Source organism: Otolemur garnettii, unplaced genomic scaffold (assembly GCF_000181295.1).
Source record: "Otolemur garnettii isolate 467f Iridium unplaced genomic scaffold, OtoGar3 scaffold00099, whole genome shotgun sequence".
NCBI lineage: Eukaryota > Metazoa > Chordata > Mammalia > Primates > Galagidae > Otolemur > Otolemur garnettii.
Window position 1 is genome coordinate 6,488,810 of NW_003852494.1, and position 26,809 is coordinate 6,515,618.

Consider the following 26,809-nt stretch of genomic DNA (forward strand, 5'->3'; position numbering starts at 1 on the left):
TTACCTGCCATTCTCCAAGAGATGTGGAAGGAGCTGCCTGCCTAGAAATAGAACCTGACATCATCTCTGGAGGAAATCACTGGCTTTGAAATAGCAGTGCACTCCCTGCGTTAATGTGCAGCAGCTATGAAAAAGAACTCTGGTACTGACATTTTCTTAAATGTTGGGATTTACAAAGACCCCGCTCCTAGTCAGGGAGGTAGCTGAGTCAGGATTAAAACCTGACTACTCTTGACTCAAAGCCTCCTGCTCACCCACGATGGTTGGTGTCATCTTCTGCCACTGATATGCTCTACAGACAGATCACGTGAGCTCCTCAGGGGCAGGAAACACATGCTTCAAATAATTTCATATCTACTGAATACTACAAGGTGTCTTCTAAGGGCTGGCCATGGTGGCAGGTGATGATGATACACAAGATTTACAAGGTCTCTGTTCTTCTGCACCTCCCATTTGAAGAATGAGGACAGACCAAAAGATGAATTAAGGAACACTTTATACCATGCCCACCTTGTGTCAGAACCAACAGTGTCTTACTAACATTTGCTACACAAATTCATGTGGGTGAGAATAGAAGGTAAAGAAAGACTGATGCTCACGTGTGCCTGGAACAATTTTATTTTGGCTAAAAGAATGTCCATTCATTCTTTTAGTTGACACTTGCTGAAAACATATAGCTCCTGGGCAGACACTTTCAAAGATGTTGGAGCTAGAGAGATAAATAAAACCTGAGCTTCTTGGAATGACTTTCCACATTACTTCCAGGCAATTTTGATTGTTGTTATTATTAATCAAGTACAGATAGTTAAGAATTAGTTCAACTGAAATATACAAAGTTTTAAGTGTGCCTGTCACCCAGAGAGTGTGCATTGCACGTATTAGGTGTGGATTTACCCATCACCTCCTCCTCTCTCCACTTGATGGGTTTATTTCTGATGAGTTATTTCTGTATGCACACGTCAGTGCTCATTGATCAGTTCTAATTTAATAGTGAGTATACGTGGTGCTTCTTTTTCTATTGTCATGATGCTGAAGCACCACTCAGTCATAAAGAGAAACAAGAAAATAACAACAAAAAAATTGTGAACTAATACCTCTTGAATTAATGTGTATAGAACTAGACACAATTCTTCTAAGTGTTCCATGATATTTTATGTCAATGCAATGGCCAAGGGAGAGAATTCAACAACCTCTATGATATATATATTACAGAATCAAAGACTAGTGAACTTAAAGCCGTAACAATAAAAGTATCCAAAGTGAAGCACAGAGAGAAAATAGCTTGGGGGAAAAAAGGAACAGAGTATAAAACTGACAATCTCAGATTCATATCCTCTTTGCTACAGGAAGTTCCAAAAGGAGGAGGAAATTGGTACATCCACTTATGTGTGTGAAAGTATTTGAATAATAACAAATGTCTCTATTCTTTGACACACTTAGAATCAGAAAGATGTCATGTGCTGCTTTCCTTTATGGTCAGTCAGGAAGAAGTCATTTGCAAAGAATACGTATTTTGAGAAGAATATGAAGTGTTCACTCACAGGATCCTCATGGGCAGGGCTGCCACGTATGGTTGTTCAGGTTAGTCATTGAATAAAGGTGCCCAGGAGAAGAGAACATACAGGAGATTACGTTTAGCCCTCACATTGTGTGTATGTTTAAAAATGGTCACATATTCTTTCCTACTGCTAATAGAGAGATGAGATCTAATTTTCAAGGACAGCATGTGGCTAGTTTTGTAATTAGTTTACCCAGGGCCAGTGATTACCAATAAGCAAGTATTGAAGTCCAAAATCATACCCAAATCCAGGACTTGGATCTTCACTATGGTGATGTGTTAACCGAGGTATCAATTAAAATAATGCCAAAGTGCCACTTTGCATTACCTTCACCATAATGAAGAAAAGATCAGAGAATCAATGTTTAGGGTCAATCAGATTTAGTGTGTTTTGTACAGCAGAGGCTCTCCTTCTAGAAAATGTCATTATCATCTGCATGCGTGACATTTAATGCTTTCTGCAACCTCCTGTGACATTTCAGGGCAGGAAAAGTGGCGAGTGATTAGTATCTAGAGAACAATAGGACAATTGGACTAGAAATGTCAATCACAAGGAAAGGTCAATTATCAAAGTAATCTAAGAATATTTTCTGCACCTGGAGGAGAGAAACATCGTGGTGTTCACACCCACTGCATGTATTAGACAAACCATTTATAGCTCATACATATTTACATTAAGTAACATATTAAAGTGAATGACATCTCGGACATTTGTTTTGCACCTTCTTAGTTTAACACAGTAAAGTAAAAGACCCATGAACAAGAAAAAAAATTTTTTTTCAATCATAACGGTCATAAATATGTAAACAATATAATCCTCATTAGAGTATACAACAAAAATGGAGTTTACTGCATTCTCTTGATGCAAATTTTAGAAAGCTTTCATAAGCATTCCAGTTATTTAAAATGATTAACCTTGGGTTCTATTAGATCCTATAACTTGTATTTCTGATGATTCCTACTACTTCAGTAATAACTTTTTCATAAATGTTACCGAGCGTATTGGCAAAAATTAAACCCTACAGACTTCAGGATGCCTTTATGATTAAACTTTACATTACCTTATCAGTGATGTCAGAAATTTTCCTTCTTCTTTGAGGGTTATAGCTTCAACTGTGTGTTACTATTTTTAATTATGGCACCCTGTTTAGATGAAAGCAAATCTAACAATAGTAACAGATAAACTCATTACATCAGTCAGCCCACTGAAGTGTCTTTTGAGTCCCATGTCCTAGGGAAGTGTAAAGCCTCTTCTCCAAACAGTCACTTAGGGATCCAGGCCTCTCCTGTCATGTTACTACAGCAGTCCCTACAATCTCAGGCCAGGAGATGAAGAAAAACTATTAGTAGGATGATGTGTGAGGATAATAGGAGCCACACCTTGGAAGTGCCACAGAGGAAAGTTGTCCACTGTTTGCTAATCAGATCTATGTCAAATCCTCTTCTGCCTGCAATAGAGACTATGCAATTTGATCTAGCTACATGCCCAGGAAGAAAGGGGGTCAGATGTGGTGGCCGTGTAACAATCTCTAACACACACTCATTACATTTTGATAGGTGCCTTTACTAGGGTGACCAGATTTTAACATCACTAAGGCGGGACAACATGGCCGGAGGCGGGCAGGGGCAGGGGTGGGGTGGGGTGGGGCCTGACAACAATGCAAATTTTGATAAGCAGTTCTCGATAATCACTTCTCAGCAATTATTTGTTATTATTACAGTTTAACATCATAAAATTAACAAAAATAATATAAAACTCATATTCTGGTGAAATAGCCACATGGCAGCCTAAAACCGTATATTCCCTTCTTGTTCTCCCTCTCGTTCATGCATTCTTTCCAAAAATCGGGACTTTTTTAAAACACCCCAGGATGCGGGACAAATTGTTGAAAAGTGGGACTTTTCAAAAGCGGGACGTCTGGTCACCCTGGCCTTCACTTGTGAATCTAGATTCCAAAGAGAACAAAAACACCAAAAATGCTTTGTTTTTTAGCCTTGGTATCACAGCTGGGTAAGCCGTGTGACTTGGGCTCTGCTAGTTAAACACATTTACATGAGGCTCTAATATTGTGGCTACATTAGGAAACAGGTACCACACAGAACATCATGTGGAAAAGGGTGGCAAATGCGGTAGCGAGTATCTTGGAACAGTGATGGTATTGGTATCCACAGGGGCTTCTCCAGTGTCAGTCATCATGGCTCCTCCTATTCCATAGCCCCTCCCCTTTTCTATGGCTTCTTCTGCCCCATGCCCCACCCACCACATAGTCCCGCCCACCCAAAGCCCTCCCCACTTTATGGCCCTCCTATCACAGGGCTTCTTCCTCTATAACCTCTCCCATTCATGGCCCCTCCCATCTGTGGCTCCTCTTATCCATCTCTCCTGCTTTGTCATGGCTGCTCCCGTCCCCTGATATTCCCACTTTCTATTCTTTGCCATGCTTGTTCTACGAAGTGTCTCTGGAAGTTTCTGTAGAATCTCAAACAGAACTCTACTATTCTTGCTTGGAACAATTCTTGAGCTTCGTAATTCTCCTTATTAATAAGTTCTTTCCCACTTAGATTACCAAAAGTGGATCTTGTTTACTGAAATTAACGTTGAATGCAATAACCGTTTGTTTTGAGAAGAAAAAAAAACAAACACAACACATAATCTTTAAAATTGAGGCCTCACCCTTGCTTCCTTTGACTAGCAGAAGAGTTCTATGTAAGCTATACAATGTATATTAATATTATCTTATAAAAATGACAGGACTTTATCTCTAAAACCATATCTGACATTTTTTTTTTTTTTAACAGTCTCACTTTCTCATCCTCAGTAGATTGCTGTGGCATCCTAGTTCACAGCAAACTCAAACTCTTGGCCTCAAGTGATGCTCTTGCCTCAGCCTCCTGAGTAGCTGGGATTACAGGCACCCTCCATAATGCCCGGCTATTTTTAGACATTCTTGCTCAAGCTGGTCTCAAACCTGTGAACTCCAACAATCCACCCACCTTGGCCTCCCAAGTGCTGGAATTACAGGCTTGAGCCATCCCGATTGGCCTTGACTTCTTTTTAAAAATGAAAAGCATTGACATATATGAGAATAGCTCTAAGGAAACCAGCATTCATTAATGTAGCCAAGCTTTTTTGAATAACTGTGATTTATTAAACCTCTGTAAAAGTCAGAAAACTTCTAGAGCATTTCTTTTTACTCAGATGGTGTCACCTGATCCAGGCACAACTTTTAACTCCACTCTTCTTGTGAGATAGGAATGGGTGTCAATTAGTGCATGCCTGAAACTTTAAGGCCAGGTAGGTTCCCAAATGAGAGACTGGTCTGGGATTCACAGGTGCATCCTTTTCCTTCCTGAAACTGAATCAGCAGCATTCAGATTTGTGCCTTTCATTTCTGGTCATTTTCAAGGATTATATTATGGTGCTCCATGGAATGAGGTTTTGGTGATTGAATTGGTCTTGTCCCTTGAGATTGATCAAGGTCTCAATATTCTTAATAGGTAAATCATGGGGAATTTAGTCCACGCTCCAGGGGGTGTTGTGTCAGCAAGTGGTGTGCTAGCTAGAACTTGGGCTTCAGGGTGAAGGATTTCCCTCTAGCCGAGCTGGTCTAAATGATCCCTCCATGGGCACCAGCAGAATTATACCTTGTGCTGTGTTTCCCTGTGCCAGGACAACCCTAAGTCCCAGTGCAAAGTCCCACAATCACTTCACTCTCCCTCCCCTGGGCACAGATTCTCTGTCCACTCTGCACTGCCCAGGATTGAGGTGGTATAGGCAATGCAAGATTGTCTTTTCTTATTTTTTGTTTGATTTACTTTTGCTTGGATGTGACTTATGTTGTAGGATTTCCTGATTTACAGGTTGATCCTGTTGCTCCTTCCTCTCAGTAGGTGGGAACAGTACAGTAGACTTTGCAGCAGAACATGTCCTTGGGGAATATCGCTGTAGGATGATCCAGCGTGGCCACTTTATTACTGAAGCCCCCATGTCAGTTGCTTTTTAAGGCATTTTCGTGTGCTTTGTGCCTTTCTTAAATTTCTCCAAGGAGCTCCACCTCTCCCATGAGGAGAGTCTTGATCTGACTGTCATCTTTCTGAGCACAGGTGAGGCAGAGGGCTGGGGATGTCAGTATTCAGCCTGCATTTGGGTATACTCAGTATGGGATGAGTCTTTGCAACTGTGCCTGGGACTTTATTTTATTATTTGCACAGAATAATCAAAAGTGGGTGGGTGGGGATAAGGATCCAGTGGCCAGGTGCAGGGTGCTGAGGAGAGCACCAAACTCTGTGGGGTAGATGTGATCGCTGTTTGATGACCCTGTCCTTCCTATTAGTATTAACTCACTAAACTCCCTTTAACAACTTCCATATTTTTATTTTATTCCACTGCATCCTCTAAGTTTCCTTCATTTCTTGGGCTTATGCCTTCAAATGGAATCAATATTTATATTTTTATGGTGTTTGGGAAGGAGTGGGGAGAGAGTATTCAATCTGACATCTTTGCTAAATGCTGATTCATTAAATTTTTTAAATTCCTTTCCAATGATTTAATGTTATATAAACAATATTGTAATGGGCTACAAAACTCAAGCTTTTATTTTCAGCCCCATATGATTATTATCAACTCCTTGATTATTCCATCATGGTTCATTCTCAGCTTTTAGTGCCCTCCAATTGCTGAGAATACATAAAAATTCAGCACTGAGGGTTCAGGATGGCAAAATCAACTCATTTTCCTTCTTTCTGTCTTTTCCTAGTAGGTCCGGTTTGTAAATTGAGCTTTTATGGAAATGGGGAGAAAACAAGAACATACAAACCTATGAACATTGTATTTCTGCCTACACTTGCTACGACGTGTGATTCCTTGTATCTTCAAATAAGAAGATACAATAATAATTTGTCTTGCCCTTCCAAAAATAATCCATTTTAATCAGGGAATCTATGTAACTTTGCTCCCTGAAGTCCTATGAAGCAGAGGCAAAAGGCCAATATATTTGTATAATGTACATTTTTCTTCCCCCAAACATATTTCTTGAATGGATTTTATGCCAAGTAATGATAATTAGACCTAATCCCTTGGTCTTAACATGTTAAACACTACACAGTGATTAATAATTGTGCAAAAAAGTAAGTCATGTTTGCATTTTCTATATACCATCAACCCAGCAGGGACGTAAAAGGGTGCTTTTGATAATTTTTATTTGCACAGTGAGTGGAAAAATCATTGTCCTTTTGAAATTAAAGCAGTTATTATGTACGTATTGATCCTCCTCACATTTTTTTCTTTTGATTGCTGTTTCCATCCTCTTATTCACTGTCACTCACTTCATAGAAAGTGACACATTCTCTATAGGATACGACACCTTTCTTATGCTTTGCAAGATTCACATTAAATGATTAAAGAGATATCAAATATATATATTTCATTGACGAGATTGAAAACAATTTATTAAAAAGAAAATCTTTTTTGTTTTCTTCCTCCCTTCTTCCCTTCTTTGTCTTTCTTCTCTCTTTTTTTTCCTTCCTTTCTTTTCATACACTTTAGTGTTTTTTTAAAATCCAATTTGAAAGAAAAGGGAGAAGAAAAAAATGACCACTGGAGGAAAATGTTCAGAAAATGTATCTGTACTTACTGCACTCATGTGTACTATACCTTGGCTCTATTTTAATTTGGTGTCCTGTATTTGAAATCCTTAATCACATTCTGTTTTGCTCCATCTACTTTATCCTTTTCCTAAAGTTTTCTTCTCCTCTACTGCCTGAAGAGTCACCTTTACTGGGAAGTCGAACCTTTAATTTTATGATGATTGCAATCTACTCCCTAATGAAAAAGGACTTAGGAGGAGGAGATGCATTCCACCTACCAGAAGGAGTCAGGGCAGCCATCCTCACACTGGTGGGTAGATGCACTCCCCAGGGAAGCTCACGAAGTGGGTTGTCAGCACCACTCCCTCTTCTAGGTTTTAGAAGAAGCAATTCTATGGCATTTTACATTTTGCAGCGGGGTAAAGGGAAACTTGTTAGACCCCTGAGAAGCATGAAGTTTTTAATTCCATCAGGACTTTCTGAATCTCAGCATTGATATTTAATCCCAGCAAGCTGAAAAGTTCCTTCTAAAGCTTCCATGGAATAAATTAATAGTTGGGTCTTTCGACACATGTGTGGTGACTTCAGATTGTGGATGGCATCTGTCTGCCCCAGACGCTGAATAAAGTTTCCAGTGCCTCTTCTGTTGGAAATCTATTTCCATATATGAGTCCTTTATGGACCAGAATTGATTTTTTCATTTAACAGGATGTTCTGAGAAGACATTAGACCTTTGTGCCCCCCTTTCTAATGCATTTCCCCTGGTCCCAGGTGAGTCTGGGGGGAACTTCAGAAATGTCCTTGGACAAGAAAATTCTAGAACTGATGATTGGGTGAACCCTTGTTAGTGTGGTGTTTTTATCCTTGCAGTCCAGTCTTCTAAAATCTGCCCTAAAAATAAAGTTGAGTTCATAGGTAAGTTTTCCTGTGAACCCCCTTCCCTGCATCTTATTTCTAACTTTCTGGGCAGCCTCCACTGAATCCATACATCGTGCTCAAGATTTTTGTACATCTGAGTCACTATGTCAGATGGAGAATAAAGAAATCTGGGGCAAACAATTAATGACTTGTATATAGAATTCTTGTCAACAAATAAAGTAAAGCAGATGTCAGATTAAAGCTATGGAAATGCATCTAAATTGGTAATAATATGTGATCTATGACACTCCGAGTATTTACATACCCTTCAAGTAGCAAAACTTTATTTCAACAAGGAGTTTGAGGGGAATATCCTTCAAAAATGTTTTCTGCTTTTTTACCCTTTAAACAGAATATGATGACTATATGATAATGTATCTGTGTATGTGTGTGTGTGTGAGAGAGAGAGTGACTCAGAGTATATATATATGTGAGTGTGTATGTGGGGGTGTGTGGGTGTGTAGGAGACTGAGAAGCAACATATGAACATTGGCTGTTTCCTTGGGCACCAGCATTACATGCAGCGATGGTGTCTGGGGCTACCTGTCTAGTTTTGATTGTTCCTTTATTAAATGGTCTCAGAGGAGCAAGCTTGTTAGGTTCTTTTTTTGTTTTTTACAGTTTTCCCAAACAATCTCTTGCCTGCATGTTGTCACTTTTCATTGCTCTCAGCATGTTTTCTTGTAACAATTTTAGTGTGTAAATTTGCTTTCTGTAAGCAACTTTTGAGTAGAAAAAACGTTATTTGCTAGACCATCAGTTTCATGAAGGAACGACCTCATTTATCTTGGTCACCTTGCACTTTGCACATGGCCAGGCTAACCGGAGAGCTCACAAAATAGTCATTGAGGAAATAACCAATTATACTGCAATTATGCCTAAATTAAGAATGAACAGTTCTGAGAATGCAAAGGACTTCACACTGCCTATAGTTTATGGACTTACACATAGTGTCAGTGAGTTTATATTGGCTTCTAATAGGTTCTTAAAAAATTTCTTGTTATTATTTTTTATTAGAAAGCATTTTTGTTTGTTTTGTTGTTTTGTCATGAATTTCCTTATTATTTTTTTCCCAGATCTCCTTTCTGCTCTCCATCTGTGTGGTTCTAAAGAATGCTTTAATAATTAACCTTTAGGAAAACCCATTTGGGCATTTCATTTGAATTCTGCTGTGTAGCCAGTTTGGGGCAGAACCTTCAAGAAATATGACCACTCACTGCCTTCTACACATTTTTTTCCTGCAACACTTGACTTTAATTACCTTCCCCTCCTTTAAATTCTTTGAGTGCTCTCCTGTTGCAGCTGTTTACACCCATTTAAATCTCTTCACATCAACAAAGCCACTTATTTCATCCTGGCAATTTACTGGCCCAGATGTTCCTTCCTGCTTGTAAGATTTCTTGTTTCATGAGTTAATTCAAGGTCTACCATTTTTTTTTCTGTCTACCTTGTACATTGTTCTTTCTATGAAAAAAAAAATCACATTGTTGGAGAGTACAACAAAGTTGAAAGTTGTTTTTACCAACCACTTTCATTTTACAGCAGAATTTTCTTTCACATTACTCATATTATATGGTGAATAAACTGAGGGCATGTACACCCTGCAGACGGTAATGTAACATGCTAGGGATTCCCATTGTTAAAAGGAAGACTGTCTTTCAAATGTTTTTGTATCATCCAATATGATGATTTATTTTTGTTCAATTTCATTTTTTACTGTCATAAAAAAACCTCTTCAGTCTTTCTTTGTCACATAGCAGCAAAATCTGATAAGGTCTGTTATTTGTCCCTTTAAAAACATGGAGTAGTTCATGTTTTATTTCATCTGATATATATTTTTATTATCAACTTTCTAACAATTTTTGCTATTGATCACACCATTCCTCAAAAGCATGTCACCATGTATCTGATCTTGTGAGAAAGTCACTTCAAATCATTTAGAAGGTTATCCTTGTATGATGTCATCTCACCTCATAAATTGGAGTGTTCTAAATGGTTTCTTGTTAATGGAAATGCATTTTCATCAGGTTTGGATTTCATCCCTTTCTGTTTTATTTTCTTCATTCTTTGAGAATAAAGGTGACAGGTGAAGGACGCAGAAAGAGGTTCTTTAAAATGTCTTTTCTCTGCGTCTTATTCTCTGTAGGCTGACGTTTCTAAGACCCAAGAAAGGCACATTTTAAGGGGAAGATAAGTATTCAGTATCGTCTCACAAATTTGCTGGGGAAAGTGGCAGGAAGAGACATGCATGGCATAGGGGGAGGAAATGTGGGTGCTGCGGGACAAGAAAAGACAAGCTTGAAATGCTCTTCACCTCCTGAGACTATCATTTAGCTCTGAGAGAGGCCAGAAAGGGGATGATGGGCTTACTCACGTCAGGAGAGATCTGATGTCAAATGGCTACTTGCATTTTTATTGGGGCTTTATTCTCTTTTTAATTGGCTTCCCCTGCTACATTTCTGTTCTGAGTTTGAGCTCCTGATGCTGTGCGCACACATGGTCTCTATAGTGGATGTTATAAATGTTAGAAAGAAAAGTCTGTGCAAAGATCATTAGATGATCCTGACATAGACACTTTCTAGACTTGTAAATTGCTCTCAGGTTTTGGGGTCTCACTTTTCCCAGAGATAGTGGCTTATGATCCCTCCCTCGCATGTTACAGGAATGCAGGAATAATGCAAAGGACTGAGTTATTGGACATGATGAAGCGTATATAGACATCATGTACATGGCAGGTTGCTGGCAGGTTGCATTGTTACAGGGCTGGCCCTGTCCTCTTAACTGTAAATTATGGCATCATGCGTTCCCTAATGTGCTCCAGAAATCCTAGCAGGTCTCAGAAACCATTTTAGAGTTCTATGAGATCAAAGTATTTTGCATAATAATATTAAGACTTTAGTGCCTTTTTCATTCAAAAATCTCTTAGGAGTGAGGGCATGGTGGAGTTTTCCATGGGCTACATTATGTGTGAAGATAACACCTCATTGAAGACTAATGCAATGCCAGTGTATGTAATCACGTGTTCCCACAATGCTCCACAGCAGACAGTTTAGAGCAAAAACATGAACATTTTCAGAAAATAATTAATTTTATTTCTATTGCCCTTTACTATTTACCTCAAGCTCTATCTGCTAAATCTTGGTAACCTCATTGTCATGCACTTAAATAGTATTTTGAAATCAAAACATTTTCCTTGAACTTGTGAGGAAACAAAATAAGTTCACTACTATCTGAGTGGGAAATGATGATTTTTTTCAGAAAGTCTTATATGATTAATATTTTACAAGGCTACAATTTTACCATTAAATGGAATTTTACTCTAAAATATTAGAATATTATTTATAATATGGTTTTCTTATATTTAAAGATCTATAGTTGGATTTCAAAAGAGAGATTCAAAGACTAGATTTCTGACCCTAATGCTTTATTATCTATATAAAAATGCTGAAAACCTTAAAAATGACCGATGATATAATTATTTAGCTCAGGAAAAGGAAAACATGGCTAAAAAAACTAGGTAGATATTTAAATGAAAAACAAAATGTGAAATATTTATTCCTTAGTTTAATTAATGTTAACTTCTTATATCTTATTCAATAGAATATTACAAATAATAATATACTGCCGGCTAGATTTCAGTATCATTTTTTGGTCAATCTTTTAGAGTTTAAAGAAATTGAATATTTTGATGAACATATTATGTGCTCATTAAATGTTCCTTTTTTTTTTTTTTTGAGACAGAGCCTCAAGCTGTCCCCCTGGGTAGAGTGCTGTGACATCGCAGCTCACAGCAACCTCCAACTCCTGGGCTCAAGTGAGTCTCCTGCCTCAGCCTCCCAAATAGCTGGGACCACAGGCGCCTGCCACAACACCTGGCTATTTTTTGGTTGCAGCCGTCATTGTTGTTTGGATTTGAACCCGCCACCTTAGGTGTATGTGGCTGGTGCCTTAGCCACTTGAGCCATAGGTGCAGAGCTTGAAACTTTTTTCTTTCTTTTCTTTTCTTTCAAATTAGAATAGAGAAAAAAACACTGATGCTTTCTAAAGATGAATTTTCTTACTGTATTTGCTTAAGAGGTTTCCACAATAGGAAAGAACATGTTAAAGCTAACAATATGATTAATTGATATTATGTAAATGTTGGAGAGAATAATCTTTGTATGGAATACTTTGAAAGAGAAATACTTGCATTTTGGGGGCATAGATCCCATGTATACCTAAAAGTACCGGGTAAATTTTACATATATATATATGTCCATATATATGCACACACACATATATCTCAACATACATACAGAGGATTCCAAAATACATATTTAAAGAAAGGAAAAAACTGCATTAAAATTGTAATACTCAATATATACTGATAATATTTGTTATCTTGTATCTATCTCTTGCAAGTGCAGGAATCAAAAGTGACTTGAATATTATAATTTTAGCAGGCCCTGGCCAGGTTTGAGCCCATCATCCGCAGTGCATGGGAATGGTGCTTGAACCATTGAGCTACAGATGCCCAGCCTGTGAGTATTTTAATTTTAATACAGTCTTTCCCTTTTTTAAAGGGCACCTTATGTATATTTTATACACACACACACATGTATATATACATATATCTATAAAGTTTTAATTTTGAAATACATGCTACTTTAAATGGGATTCTTAGTTGCCATACAAATAAATGTATTTGTTCTAATGTAAACAAACAATGATTTTTTGGATGGACACTAAGACTGCACAGAATTAGCAGATGGCTGGATACACGGCCCCAGACACGGCTAGTCCAAGGCCATACAGGAAGGGAGAGTGCAGGAGCCTCAAGAGGTGGCCTCTTGTCAGGAACCATCTGCAATAAAGAAAAGCACCTTGATAGATTGGAACTGAAACATTTTCAAGTTACTATGTCTGACGGCTCTCGTTAGAGATTTTTGCCCACTTTCAAAAACCAGAGAGCAGGAGCTGTGTCAGATTCCCAAAGAAAATAAATAGAGGTGCTCTTAGAAAAAAGAAACAGGTACTAAAACAACACAACAAGCAAACATCAAAAGTAGTATCCACTATGTTTGGTATCACCTTATTTTATAGTTAACCCAACACACATAGTTCTCTTGTCCAGCAATATATTATAATCCAAATTGCGTTGGTCTTCCTCTGTCAGCTCATTAATATTATTGGCATCATCCATCATTATGTGAAGATATTTCTACATCTACATCTCAACGGCAGCTCAAAACATGACAGCAATTATTTTGTCTATACTATCGACTAAAATTGTTTTTCCATCCTGACCTACATTGAAGCCACAAGGATTGAGTCAATTGCCAAAATGACCTAAAGGCTTCTATTGCATTAATTTTTTAATACATATATATTTCAACATGTTGAATGCCCAATATGCCAAGTTAAACCTTCATGTTTTATTCTTTCAGCATTGTCATGTTCGGTATGAATATTCCGTGCTACTAACATGGCCCTAGAAAAAAGAGGAAGAATGTTAGGAATAAAAATTGTCAACAAATTCAATCAAACTTTTTATATTCTCTCTCTCTACATACCTTTAGATGAGTGTCTGAGTTAAAAAAATGTATGTGATATTATTTAATAGGTTTGATTTTGTAACAAAGAACAAAGGCTGCTAAATTTTCGTGGTTTTCTTTTTTCTTCTCATCCTTAGGATCTGTTTAACTCTGCATTAGCATTCCTATGCAGGCAACAAACTGATTCTCAATTACTTATTTTGCAAAAAATAATAAAATAAATTGTCCACAGTTTCCTCCTGCCTAATTAAACTACCCAGTCATCTTAAAGATCTGATAAAATTCAGTGCTAACTCATGCTAGGCCACAGGAAATGTTTGCATAGTTTGATAAAATGGGCTCCAGGCTTAACCTGATTTGTAGTTCCTAGACATTTTGTTGAATGTAGGTCTCGCTCACTCTGCATGTCAATTTATGTTTCTAATGTTCAAAGAGAGAGGTTTAAAATAGCACTTAAGATCTGATCACAGCAAAATCATCCATGATGCGTTGGGATTTCTCTGTGTGTGTGTGTGTGCGGCTATGAATACACATGTGAACACATATGTACACAAATGCATTATATATCATGGATTTGTGTATCTTAAATCTATCTCTTGGCTCTCTTGTTCATCTATATTCTATTTCTACCTATAGTTCATACTCATTATCACCTGGAGCCTAGACAAATATATTGATCTCTTTGTTTCTCCTCTAACAATGATATCTAACCACATTGTACCTTACATTTGCCTCACACGTTACTGTAATCGGGTAATATAATTAAATATCATTGAACACAATGACAAATGAGTGTGGGAAGAATAAAATATATTCATCAAGGGACACACCAAGAAAGTGAAAAGATAGCATTCACAATAGAAGAAAATAACGGTAAGTCTGATAAGGTCTAATGTCTAGAATATATGTATAAGCAACTCTTACATATTAACATTAAAAAACACAAATAAATACCTTTTCCAAGAAAACATACAAATGGCCAATAAACACATGAAAAGAAGTTTGACATTATCAATAATTAGGGAAATGTGAGTTAACGCGTGTCAATGACAATTAACACTTCACAGCCAGTACCAGGGCTTCACAAAACAAAAAGAAAAGAAAAGGAGCAAATAATGAAATAAATGAGTGTTATCTAGAACTTATAGAAATTAGAGGCTCATACTTGGGTATTTTAAATGGTGCAGTAACTGTGGAAAACAGTTTGGAAGTTCTTCAAATGTCAAGCATAGAATTACACACAACTTAGCAATTCTGTTCCTGATACATACTTAAGAGAAGTGAAAACATATGTAAATGTTTGCACATTAATATTTATGGCAGCGTTACTCAGAATATTCAGAGTGGAAACAAGCCACATGTCTCTCAACTGATGAATCAATTAGCATGCTGTACATCCATACAATGAAATATTATTGAGCCATAAAAAAGAAACGAAGTATATGCTACAACATGAATGAGCCTTGAAAACATTATGCTAAGTGAAAACCATATCTATTAGTTTTGCATTATAATGTGGTATAAAAATAATGAAATACCACTAAAAATACAGTGGTATAAAATAATACACATTTATTCTTTTATAGTTCTGGAAATCAGCAGTCTGTAAGTAGTCTTATGGGGTTAATGATGAAACATTTATCAGGATGACTTGTTTCTCAAGGCTCCAGAGGGATCTGTTACTTGCCTCTTCTAGGTCTTAGAGACAACCAGCAACTCTTGGCTTGCAGCCACCTTCCTTCAATCCCTGGTTCCTTAGATCTGTGACTTCAGTCCTCCTGCCTTTATCTTATTAGGTCCCTTGTGATTGCAATGGACTCATTTGAGTAATCTAGAATAATCTCCTGATCTCAAAATGCTTAACTTAATCACAACTACAGAATCCCTTCCAGCTCTATAAAGTAACACATGCATGTACAAATTCCAGGTGATTAAACTGTGGGCATCTTTCCAGGCCATGATTCTAACTATTACATCACAGACGATATAATTCTATTTGTATGAACAGTTCAGAACAGGTAAATCCTTACACAGAAAGCAGCTTAGTGGCTGTCAGGGCCTGAGTTGGGAGAGGAGTAATGGAGAGAGCTACTGCTCAGTGGGTACAGTGTTTCCTCCTGGAGTGAGGAATTATGTCTTAAAGATGATCGTGCTGGTGGCTGCACAACTCTGTGGATACATTTACAAGCACCGAATGGTGAATTGTACAGTATGTGAATCACATTTCAGTAAAGCTGTTAAAATACGTGTGTATATATGTGTATGTGCAAACATTAGGTTCTGATTATGATCTGAACATTTGCTTTTCAATTCTGCAATAGTCTAAATTGCTCATTTAGTTTAGTGTTGGGAAATAATATAAAAGTTTGGATGTATTTTAACTAGATAAGTACAAGTATGTTCTTGCTTCCACTAAGACTTTTTAAACCATAATAGGGACTATAAACTACTATTTTTGTTTTATTCCATAAGTTCACATTACAAGTAGTCACTAAAACCTGTGTCTGGGAAAAGGATGGTGCTAGCACCTTTGATTAAAAAAAATTCTCATGTTCAGAAATTCCTAGCAAGTTTGCAGCAATGAAAATAACCTTTAATGATAGCATTCATATTTGCATAATTTTATAATTTTTTTTTGCAGTTTTTGTCTGGGGCTGGGTTTGAACCCGCCACCTCCAGCATATGGGGCCGGCACCCTACTCCTTTGAGCCACAAACACTGCCCAATTTTATAATTCTTTTATTAATCACAGTAAACACCATCAGTTGAACTATATCTAAGTTCAACCCAGAACTTAGTGCTAACTCCTTTACATATACTATATAACTGACCCACCCAACTGACCTATGAAGTACATACTACTGTTGGTCCCATATTACAGACAAGGAAAATGAAACTTATTGAATTTAAATTGCACAAGATCACATGGGGCAGCACCAGACATGAAGTTCAATTGCTGAGAAAGTATCCTCAGATTCTTTCTGAGGTTCAGGTGCCTGGATGGACATTTCACATACTCTGTACACCCAGAGAGCCTGAATGAAAGGCTTTTGGCTTTGTCTCTGAGTGCAGCTTTCTCACCATGACAAACACACCTGGGAAACTGAAAATTCAAGTCCCATTGCCCAGCTGCAAATCTGCACCCCACTGTCAATCCACATTTCCACAAATTTAGCCATTGTGGTGAGACTGGAACACATATGGGTTAAATTGATCTCCAGTCTTTTCGGAAATATCTGCCAGACACCTGCCCGTGAACCCAGCTCACAATAACCATCAGCCATGGCAGAGATGATGAGCCCTGCTCCCTGTTTAGTTCACTGAACTCTGCAATATCCATTACTCGAGTATCTATTTCCATCGATGTTAAAAGTATCAATTTGTACAATGTAAATATTAAATAAGTCGTAGCTTCTTTTATCCTGTGTCAGCATGAATAAACCTTTGACCTCTGTAGACCTATGATAGTCCCTGCTCTTTAAGTTCTGATGGAAAACTATGTGTGTAAATTATGACAGACATAAGTGAAAGGAGCAGGTCCCCATAGAGTGTGGTGCATCTGGAAAGATCGCATGCTCATTCAGCCCAATATAATCCCTACATAGTTATATACAAATACACAAACTCAGGAGAACTCACAGAACCCGGAGCTGGTGCCTGCCTCATCTTCTCTTGAAAAAAAAAAAAAAGCTTCCTTATTCATCCTGAGGCAGGGCTGACCTCATGTGAGAAAGAAAAATCTCCTTCACCTTTTATTAGAGAGCTCAGTGGGAAACGCCACACACATCCGTCCGTACAGGAGAGGCAAGAGCACAGGATTTTCTTAGGTGAGCCAACAGAGTGTTAAAGGGACCATCTCTCCAATGCTGTGGTCTTGTGCTAAAGATATCACATGTCATGGGAGCGGGTAATGGCTCAGCCACACTGATTTTGGGGTTCCCAAATTCAAAACATCTGCCAAGCACCTGCCCACGAGCACAGCTGACAATCATCATCAGCCCGTGGCAAAGATGATGAACCTTGCTCCAGAGCTGGTTCATTGAACTCTGTAATATCCATTACTCAAGTATCAGTATACCTTGTGTGCTCCACTTTAATTAGAGAGAGACTACTGTCAATGAGGGTAATGCCGGTTCTTTCAAAATAAATGAAATATTGAGCCAAATGGCCTTCAAGTACAAGAATTTAGCCTGGTTAAACGAGAACTCATTAAAAACATTGACTACAGAGTGGTGGTATCGTTTTTATGATTTTGGAAGAATATTGCTCCTAAGGTCTAAAGAATTAAGTGAGTAGAACATCCAAGAGCATCTAGTCATGAAAAGTATTATAAGAGTTGAGTGTTGTTTGGTTCAGAATCACATTAAAGCATTTCTGTCTATAACTTTATAACTCTCAATTGCTAAATAACAGTGTTTCTCTAAATATCATAGTCTGACAGTCAATTCTGTATTCTAAAAATAGATACTGACTTTTCTGTCAAATGTTGCTCAAAGAAAGTGATTTTATATTCCCTAAGTCTTAAATAAATGGTTTATTTTAAGAATAAGAAGGCCAAATACTTTTACGATATTCTTACATAGCGTTAAGCATTAAGGAAGTTCAGCCCTGCTTAATGAACGTTATGTGAAACCTAACTCAGAGTTTAAAATATACTAAATGTTACTGGCTGCCCAGCAGATGGCTTGAGCTATCCTTGAGATTAAAAGGAAAGACTTGAAATCAATACAACCCATTTATTTCAAAGTCACACTGGAAATGTAAAGTATTAAACTCCTCTTGTTTCTACTTTACCTACATGGATACCCAATAAAACTTTAAATTTTGGACCAAAACATTATTATTTTAAGGCATATAACACCAAAAGTCATAAAACTCAAACTAAAATTTTGTGGATTTTTTTTCAAATTAAGCAATAGCAATTCTTTCTGCAGCTTTCTGTGACTCTGATTTTTTTTTTTTTTGAGACAGAGCCTCAAGCTGTCCCCCTGGGTAGAGTGCCGTGGCATTACAGCTCACAGCAACCTCCAACTCCTGGGCTCAAGCGAGTCTCCTGCCTCCGCCTCCCAAGTAGCTGGGACCACAGGCGCTCGCCACAACGCCCGGCTGTTTTTTGGTTGCAGCCATCATTGTTGTTTGGCGGGTCTGGGCTGGGGATTTGAACCCGCCACCTTAGGTGTACGTGGCTGGCGCCTTAGCCGGTTGAGCTATAGGCGCCGAGCCTGTGACTCTGATTTATATTTCAGTTTTCTCACTACACTTGGATTTTTTTTTTTTCCCTGCATCGAGTATTGGAAGTGTTCATTAAAAGTGTTCTTAGCGATTTTCTGGCACTAAGTTAGAGTTCACTGAAATTAGCATTGTTGCAACCTTTAATTATAGGGAATTAAACTTTTTTGGCATTTAAATAAAACTTGTCATTTGACAAAAGCAAATACCTGTCACATTTTTAACCAGCATTATTTGTGAATTATGGATCGGATCATTTGCAAAAATACAACCCCAAAATAGCAACTGGGACTCTTTCCAAAGTTGGAATGAATTGATGACACATTTAGTATTGACCAACTATTTGTAAAAATCTATTACACTTATCAGCACTGTTGGCAGGAAAAGATTTATTAGAACAACTAATGTAAAATGCAATAAAATAGATTAAATCTCCTTATTAAATATTAATATCCACTAAATCTGGTAAATACAAGTCTATATTTGCAATCTTTCATTTGTGGATACTCCTTATTTGAGTTGCACATGGTGGTTTAAGCTCTTATAATCAGCATCACCCACAGCACAGGATGAGAAGAGCTTCTGAGAAAGATAAACATCAAATTCAAGGTAATGATTACCCCATAGCAAAGTATCACAGTTAGGGAAGATAGCTCAATGGGCTTTAGTTCTACTTGATATATTGCTATAGCCATTTTTGCTTGACTGGATGTTTTTATTTATTCTTATTCCTAAAACAAGATTCTATAAAAAGCTCTTTCTGGCTTAGACAAACAATGGGCAGCAAGAAAATTCATTTTTCAAAGTGAGGTGACAGGCAGCCACTTGTAGAGACTGTTAATGAAAACTGTAAGAGTTTAAGGAAGGTTGGTGGCAAGAGTCCAAGTGTTGAGACATTTCTTTAGAAAGTTATTTGTGAGCTTTCATACCAATCTCACCCTACCTTGGGGCAGCATGGTGTGCTCTTTCCTTCTAATTAGCCAAGTGAAGGAACTAGGTTTGCTCATTTTGCCATTAGCCAAAAGAAAACATTGAGATGTGGATTGAAATAGGAATAGCTGCTTTGGTGGTATTATCAGAAAACACTAGTAAGGGAGTGGAGGGGTGAAAAGGGAAAGAAAAGGAGAGTGTAAAATGAGCGATACCAAGCTAGCCTCCACTGTGGGGCAACCAGAGCTTCGTCTCAATGGGGAACTCTTCCAAAGAGTGCAAAATATTCACCTTGGAGTTATCTTTCCTTCAAGACAAGCAGAGAGAACTAAAATATTCATCCACGCTTTCTTATCAGGTGCTATTTGAGAACAGCTTTTGGGGGGCAGAGAAGTTAATTCCTTATCAGAATCAGTCTTTCATACAGAGTCTCACTTTATCGTCCTTGGTAGAGGGCGTGGCATCACACAACTCACAACAACCTCCAACTCCTGGGCTTAGGCGATTCTCTTGCACAGCCTCCTGAGTAGCTGGGACCACAGGCATACAGTTTGAATTTTTCTCTGACATATGTGGAAATGGCAACTTGCCACAGGATGTGGACGGAAGATTGACAGCATCTGCTACAGGCTTGAGGGAAACACCTTGGGATGGCTGATTGATATTCTTTGGGGTTTGTGGGATTGTAGGAACCCAGGGAATTATTCTAGATCCAATTCTAGAAGTGCCTAAAGGAGAGAAACAGTAACCCACCAGACAAGGGCCCCTAGTCACTAAGGAAATAAATGCTTCTCTGCAGAAACACTTGAATGATCGTGGGTGTGTTTCCTGAAGCCAACTGTTGAACCAGTGATCAAGATGTTGGTCTGCATGCCCTGTGACAGGGATATGAAGTTTTCAGGAGAGCTGAAGGAACACTACTTCTCCTGAGCAGGATCCAGTCAGAGAAAGATGGAGGTGGAAGGTCCTCACCCAGGGTGTCAGTGAATTGCTTCAGACAGAAAGTGCTTCAAATGAACTTCAGCTGAAGGAATTTAAAGGGAGATAACCTGTGGGCCAGTGAGTTAAGACTTACCTTCTGGCCTGTATTCCTCTACCCTGAGAGAGTCAGAGGTAGCCATGAATGCAAAATAATAATAATAATAATAATAATAAGAATATGTAATAAGAAAAGAATCCTAGACTGGCTAACAATTTTCTACCTTTAATGCCAACATTTTAAAATGCAAATTTTTTTAGAGGAAAGGAATACAAGTGCTTTGAGGAAAGGGAGATGAAAAATAACGAGGGTTCACAATTTTGACTTCTGAGCAATTAAGCTCTGGCTCCAAATTTGCATGCCCTACTCAAATATAACAAAATACAACAAGTTAATCAGAAGCAATTGTCTCAGTAGATTTGTCATAATATTTTTATCTGCATGTAAAACTCTTCCTGAAAGATAATTAAAGATCCTTTCCCCATCTCTTCATAAAACATTTAGTATCAGTTAAGAATTGACACTTCTTCAATGGCTAAGATGGACCATATCTTAACCTGCTCCAGATCCATGACTGAAATGCATAAGATATGTGTAGAAATGAAAGGAAAGGTGAGTGCAGGCTGGAAAGGCTGATATACGGGTGGAGAACTCAGAGTGAAAGGAGAAGGATCACAGCCATGACTATAAAGTTAGTAGTTTAGACCTATGGGGCAATTGTGGTCACCAGGGTTCCGAGAATAAAATTATGGTGTTTGACCAGTTCCATTTTAAGTATCAGTCAGGGCTGACCTGTCAGTTCTACAAGATTAATGTTCTTTTCAAGGCTAATGGCCAGAAGCACAAGAAATAAGCCAAGACAAGTAGGCATTTTTAAAACATGGGCTTATGTCCTATTTGCCAACAGTCTGTTAGTCAAAGCAAGTGGCAGGACTAATCTCAGGATCTACAAGCAACAAAGTACGTATCGCTTGTAAAGGGAGGACGGAGACCTTGCACAACAATGGGCATATGATATTTTAACTGGCAGGAAGTAAAACATTGAGGACAGGTATCCAATCTAATACAACTTACTTTAAATATTTGGTTAATCATCATTGCTAAGCACATGGCTCTTTCCCTGTAACTTATACATCACAGGTGTCATCCTTTATGTTGATATAAATTGACGATATATATTAACCTTTGAGTGTTCACCGCATTGTCCTTCTCAGACCTTCTTATGAGGTTATTTTCCTCTCCCCTCCTTTTCCTGGGGTTTTAGTTTTGCTGGTAAAGATTATGGGACTGGATTCCGAATGGGAGGCACTGGCTAGTCGGTACTTACTGAAATTACAGATCGTAAAGAACCATTCTAATAAGATAAGGCTTAGTGGAAGCTTTAGCAGGAGGACCCAGTAGTGTGGAGGTTTGATTTGCTTGAATTTTCTATGTACTTAATTGTACCATCTTCAAATAGTGACCGTTTTCCTTGCCCTACCCAATGTTTGTGTGTGTTCCTGTTCTTAGTTTCTCATTGAATTGGTCAGGAACGCAAGAACAATGGTGAATAGTCTTGGTAAGAGAGGAAATTTCTTACGTTTCACCATCGAGCATGATGTTGTTCTTTCTAGACTCCTGGCAGATATTCCCTATGACACTTCCTAGATAAGTGACTCGATCTGGGTGTATTTTTTCTTTCTAGTTTTTGATTAATAAAATATTAACGGTCTTAAGGAATGTGTCAAATGTAAATAAGTTCTATGAATATGAGAAAAGGTTTGCGTAATCTGTTTCACATCAGTAAGTTTCCCTGATGTTGTAACACCTTTATGTGCCTGAGATACTCTCTATAGGCTAGGAAAAGAAACCTGCTTTTAATATATTATGGAATTTCATTTATTAGTAGAGCAGTGGTCTTTGGTACCTATTTTAAGAATGCTTATTTGATTCTATTTTAATTCCTGAGATAATAAGTGTTTCTACCATTTTTTAATTAAGCTTATTAATGTCTTTTTTTTTTTAATTCTCTACTTCAAAATAGTTTGCACTTTCTGAAAATTCCCTTTAATTTCTTGCCCAGGGCCACCATCCCTGTGATACTTACCTTTTTCTCTTACACACCTCTTCTTTAGTGCCTACCTTCTAACTCATTCTTTCTTATTCTTGAGCCTATATGTAAAATAAGTGTCCTTCCTGTTCCTCAATGCAGCTTCTAAAATATCATTATTGATCGTTGTGTTTTGAAACTCAAATTCTGCTACTACTCTTGATCTTTGTCCTAGTTACTGGTCACCTTACCGTGCGACCTCATTCTCACTCTCCTTAACTGTCACCATTTTTCACATGAACAATCCTTTTATATACATGTCCTCTAGTTTTATTCACTTCTTCTCATTTGCCAATCTTTTCCTGCATTCTACATCACTTACACACTCTCAGAATCATATCCTAGACACCATCATTACCAAGGGTTATAATGGATAAAATTTTGGGAGAAAAATTTTAAAAATAATATAGTATATGTCTACTGGATGAAAATATATAGTGAATATTTGGTTAGCAGTGATCTCTTAAAAGTGTCAATCATGTTTGTTCAGTTGGCAATTATGAGGAAAATATTGTACCCTAAATGAAGCTTTACAGATTAAATTTTAGAACAAGTCAGCATGTTGCAATATTCTGCTACAGATCAAAACACAAATATAAATAAATATATTTAGATAAATATGGAGATTATGTTCTCTTCTGGAAAATTTTCTTACTTCTAATTCTGGCATATTTTCTGAAATGTTCTTTTAAAATTTATAAATCTACTTCTGTTTTTATGGCTAGATCATTGGTTCTCAACCCTCCTAATGCTGCGACCCTTTAATACAGTTCCTGTGGGTTCTCAACCCACAGTTGAGAACTCCTGGGCTAGATTAATAAACAGTACTACCAAAGAAATAAAAATTCCAAAATCCTGAAATGATAGGTCTGCTTTTCAAATAAAATCATTCTTATATTGCTTTGCAACTAAATTTCCATTTTCTTTTATTTATTTTATTTTATTTATTTACCTGGGTAGAGTTCCATGGTGTCACAGTTCAAAGTAACCTCCAACTCAGGTGCAAGAGATCCTCTTGCCTTTTATCTATTTTTAGTAGAGACGGGGGTCTCGCTTTTGCTCAGGCTGGTCTTGAACTTGTGAGCTCAAGCAATCCACCCGCCTTGACCTCCCAGAGTGCTACGATTACAGATGACAGCCACCGCTCCTGGCAAAAGAGTGAATATATGTGAAATAAGGGAAATAAATCAGTTAGAAGCATATGCTTGGCTTAGTTTTTGAGAAAGATGAACAGTGGGTAAAAATTGAATATGTGGTGTTGGGTATAAGAAAATGGGCGCATACTTTAGCTAGTAGCAGCTGCAGCTATCATATGATGGTATATTCACAGGATCCTGTAAACAAGACAATACAGAGGGTGCCAGAAATATGTTTACTTGTTTTAAGAAGTGTTATCTATTTATTACATTTTGAACTTGTCTTGTGTACTGAGACATGCTATGTACTCTCATTTTACCTGCCAGTCATACATGTTTTAGGAATGATCAATTTACTTCCAATAACACCTCTTAAAATGTGTATACATCTTTTTAGCACCTCTGGTGCTACCAAAAGAAATAATGCACATATAGAATAATTAATGAGGGGAAGTCCAATCCCAAACCAAACGTGAAATTAATACAGGCATTGATTTTTATAATAGTTAACTCAGAATACAGTAGTATGTGCATGCTGCACCATTACTTACATACAGAGTTATTGTATATATGTTGAATAAATTATTATTCTTATCATTGCTATAATCAGATTAACATCTGATGCTGAAAGGTAATATTTTCTGTCCTAAACAAATGAAGAGTTACATTATCACCTACCAAGGATTTCTTAGAATGGACATATTTTGCTAAAGTGAATCATATAGCATAAGATTTATTCATAATTATGGTAGAATTATGTTATTAAATGGGATGCAATGATTCCCTTGAGGACCTTCTAGGGAATGATAGAGCTAAAATATGTTCTTTCAGTTTGGGTTCAAAAGAACTCTGATCATTTAGAAGTGAGTTAACATATTATAATATTCAAGAATTATTTTCATCACCTATTCTTTTCATATGCTATTGACATGAGTACCTTTATACTTTTATCTATAATTTTCAAATCATGGATCTTACAGAGCCTGCTGAGTACATCTCAACCCCATAATTGGAAATGCTTTTGGAATTTTCACATTCAACTGCAAGAAAAAAAGAGTAACTGTGTTTTCTTTGTTTAGTATTAGAAGTTAGACTCCCATGTCAAATATTCTATCCTAAAAGAAGCACAAATGCTATATCGTGAATAAAATCAACATTTTACAGCTATAGACACACTTTTATATACTGCATAACTCTTTTTCAAAGTTTTCTTATTAATGCAAAATCTAATTTGTTTTCTAAGTTATTAATTTCTCTAAATTGAGGCAAATGTTATTGGGATTTAGAGGCAATCTTGAAGGCAATATAGCATCTTTTAAATAGGGGAAAATAAATGACTCTTTAATAGTGTATCTGTAACTAGAAAATGGAATTGCCCATTTACTAGCCACATGTGCACTAATGTACACAGCTATCATTTAATAAAATAAATAAACAAATTAGGTAAAAAAAAATAACAAACACAATTGCTCTACTTAACCAAAATCACATGGTACTTTTCAGATACATATTTTTGATAGGCTGCATATTCCTTAAAGGAAAAAACAAAGTCATAAAATGTTTGTGTAATTTTTGGATGAGAGTCAAATTGACCAGTCTAATATTCTAATTTGTTACCTTAAAACAAAATCTTCACCATTACTTATAATTATGTAGTGTTATCAACTCATCCAATTCTTTGTTAACTTCTCTCTTTTTTTTTTTTATTAAATCATAGCTGTGTGCATTAATGCAATCATGGGGTACATGTGCTGGTTTTACATACTATTTGAAATGCTTTCATCAAACTGGTCATCATAGCCTTCATGGCATTTTCCTAGTTATTGTGTTAAGATATTTATCTTCTTCTAGGGGTACAGGTGAATCTTTCTAAGAGTAGAATGTGAACGTTTTAAAGCAATAACTGAGAAAATGACATGAAGGCTGTGTTGACCAGTTTGATGGAAGTATTTCAGATTGCATGTGAAAACCCCACACTGTACCCCAGAAGTGCATTAATGTATATAGTTACCATTCAATAAAAAAAAAAAAAAGATATTTATCTTCTATACCTAGTAAATTTCACATGTACTCTTGTAAGATGCACCGTAGGTGTGGTCCCACCAATTACTCTCCCTCCCTTCCCCTTCCTTCCCTCTCCTCTTTCCCCTTCTTCTTGGGCTATAATTGGGTTATAGCTTCCAAAAGAAAGCTATAAATTGGTTTCATAGTAAGACTGAGTACATTGGATACTTTTTCTTCCATTTTTGAGATACTTTGCTAGGAAGAATATGTTCCTCTACTAGGTATATATCCAGAAGACCCCCCCCCCAAAAAAAAACTTCACTAACTTTGTGCACTAGCTAACATCTAACTTCACCTTACTCTATTTAGAGTTTCTAATCTCATCTCCTTTTAAGAGAAAGAACTTTAACTAAAATGATAACTCAAGACTTGAAAGACAAAAATTGTATAAAACCAGAATGTCCTTACTCATAATTTCTACAAATGCCTTAGTTGGATTTACATTTTTTTTAAGTAAAAAGAAATGCATTAGTTCTTTGTTCATTACAGTTCCAGAAAATAGTGCTTATGCTTCTTATTAAAACTTTCCAAAGTAATGCAAAGAGGATGATGGACACAGAAACACTCAGCCATATAAATGCTTACACATCAGCAGTTTTGTAAAAAAAAAGCTATCATTAAGGAAGACAAAGTATGAATTACAAAAATGAGGTCACAATTTAATTGATATAAATTGCAGCCACCTGCTTTGCTCATTTCCAGGAGAAAGAATTTTATGCATTCAATAAAGTAATTTATCTGGGTGGAGGAAAAGTAGCTCTGAAATCTTCATTATTTAAGCATTAT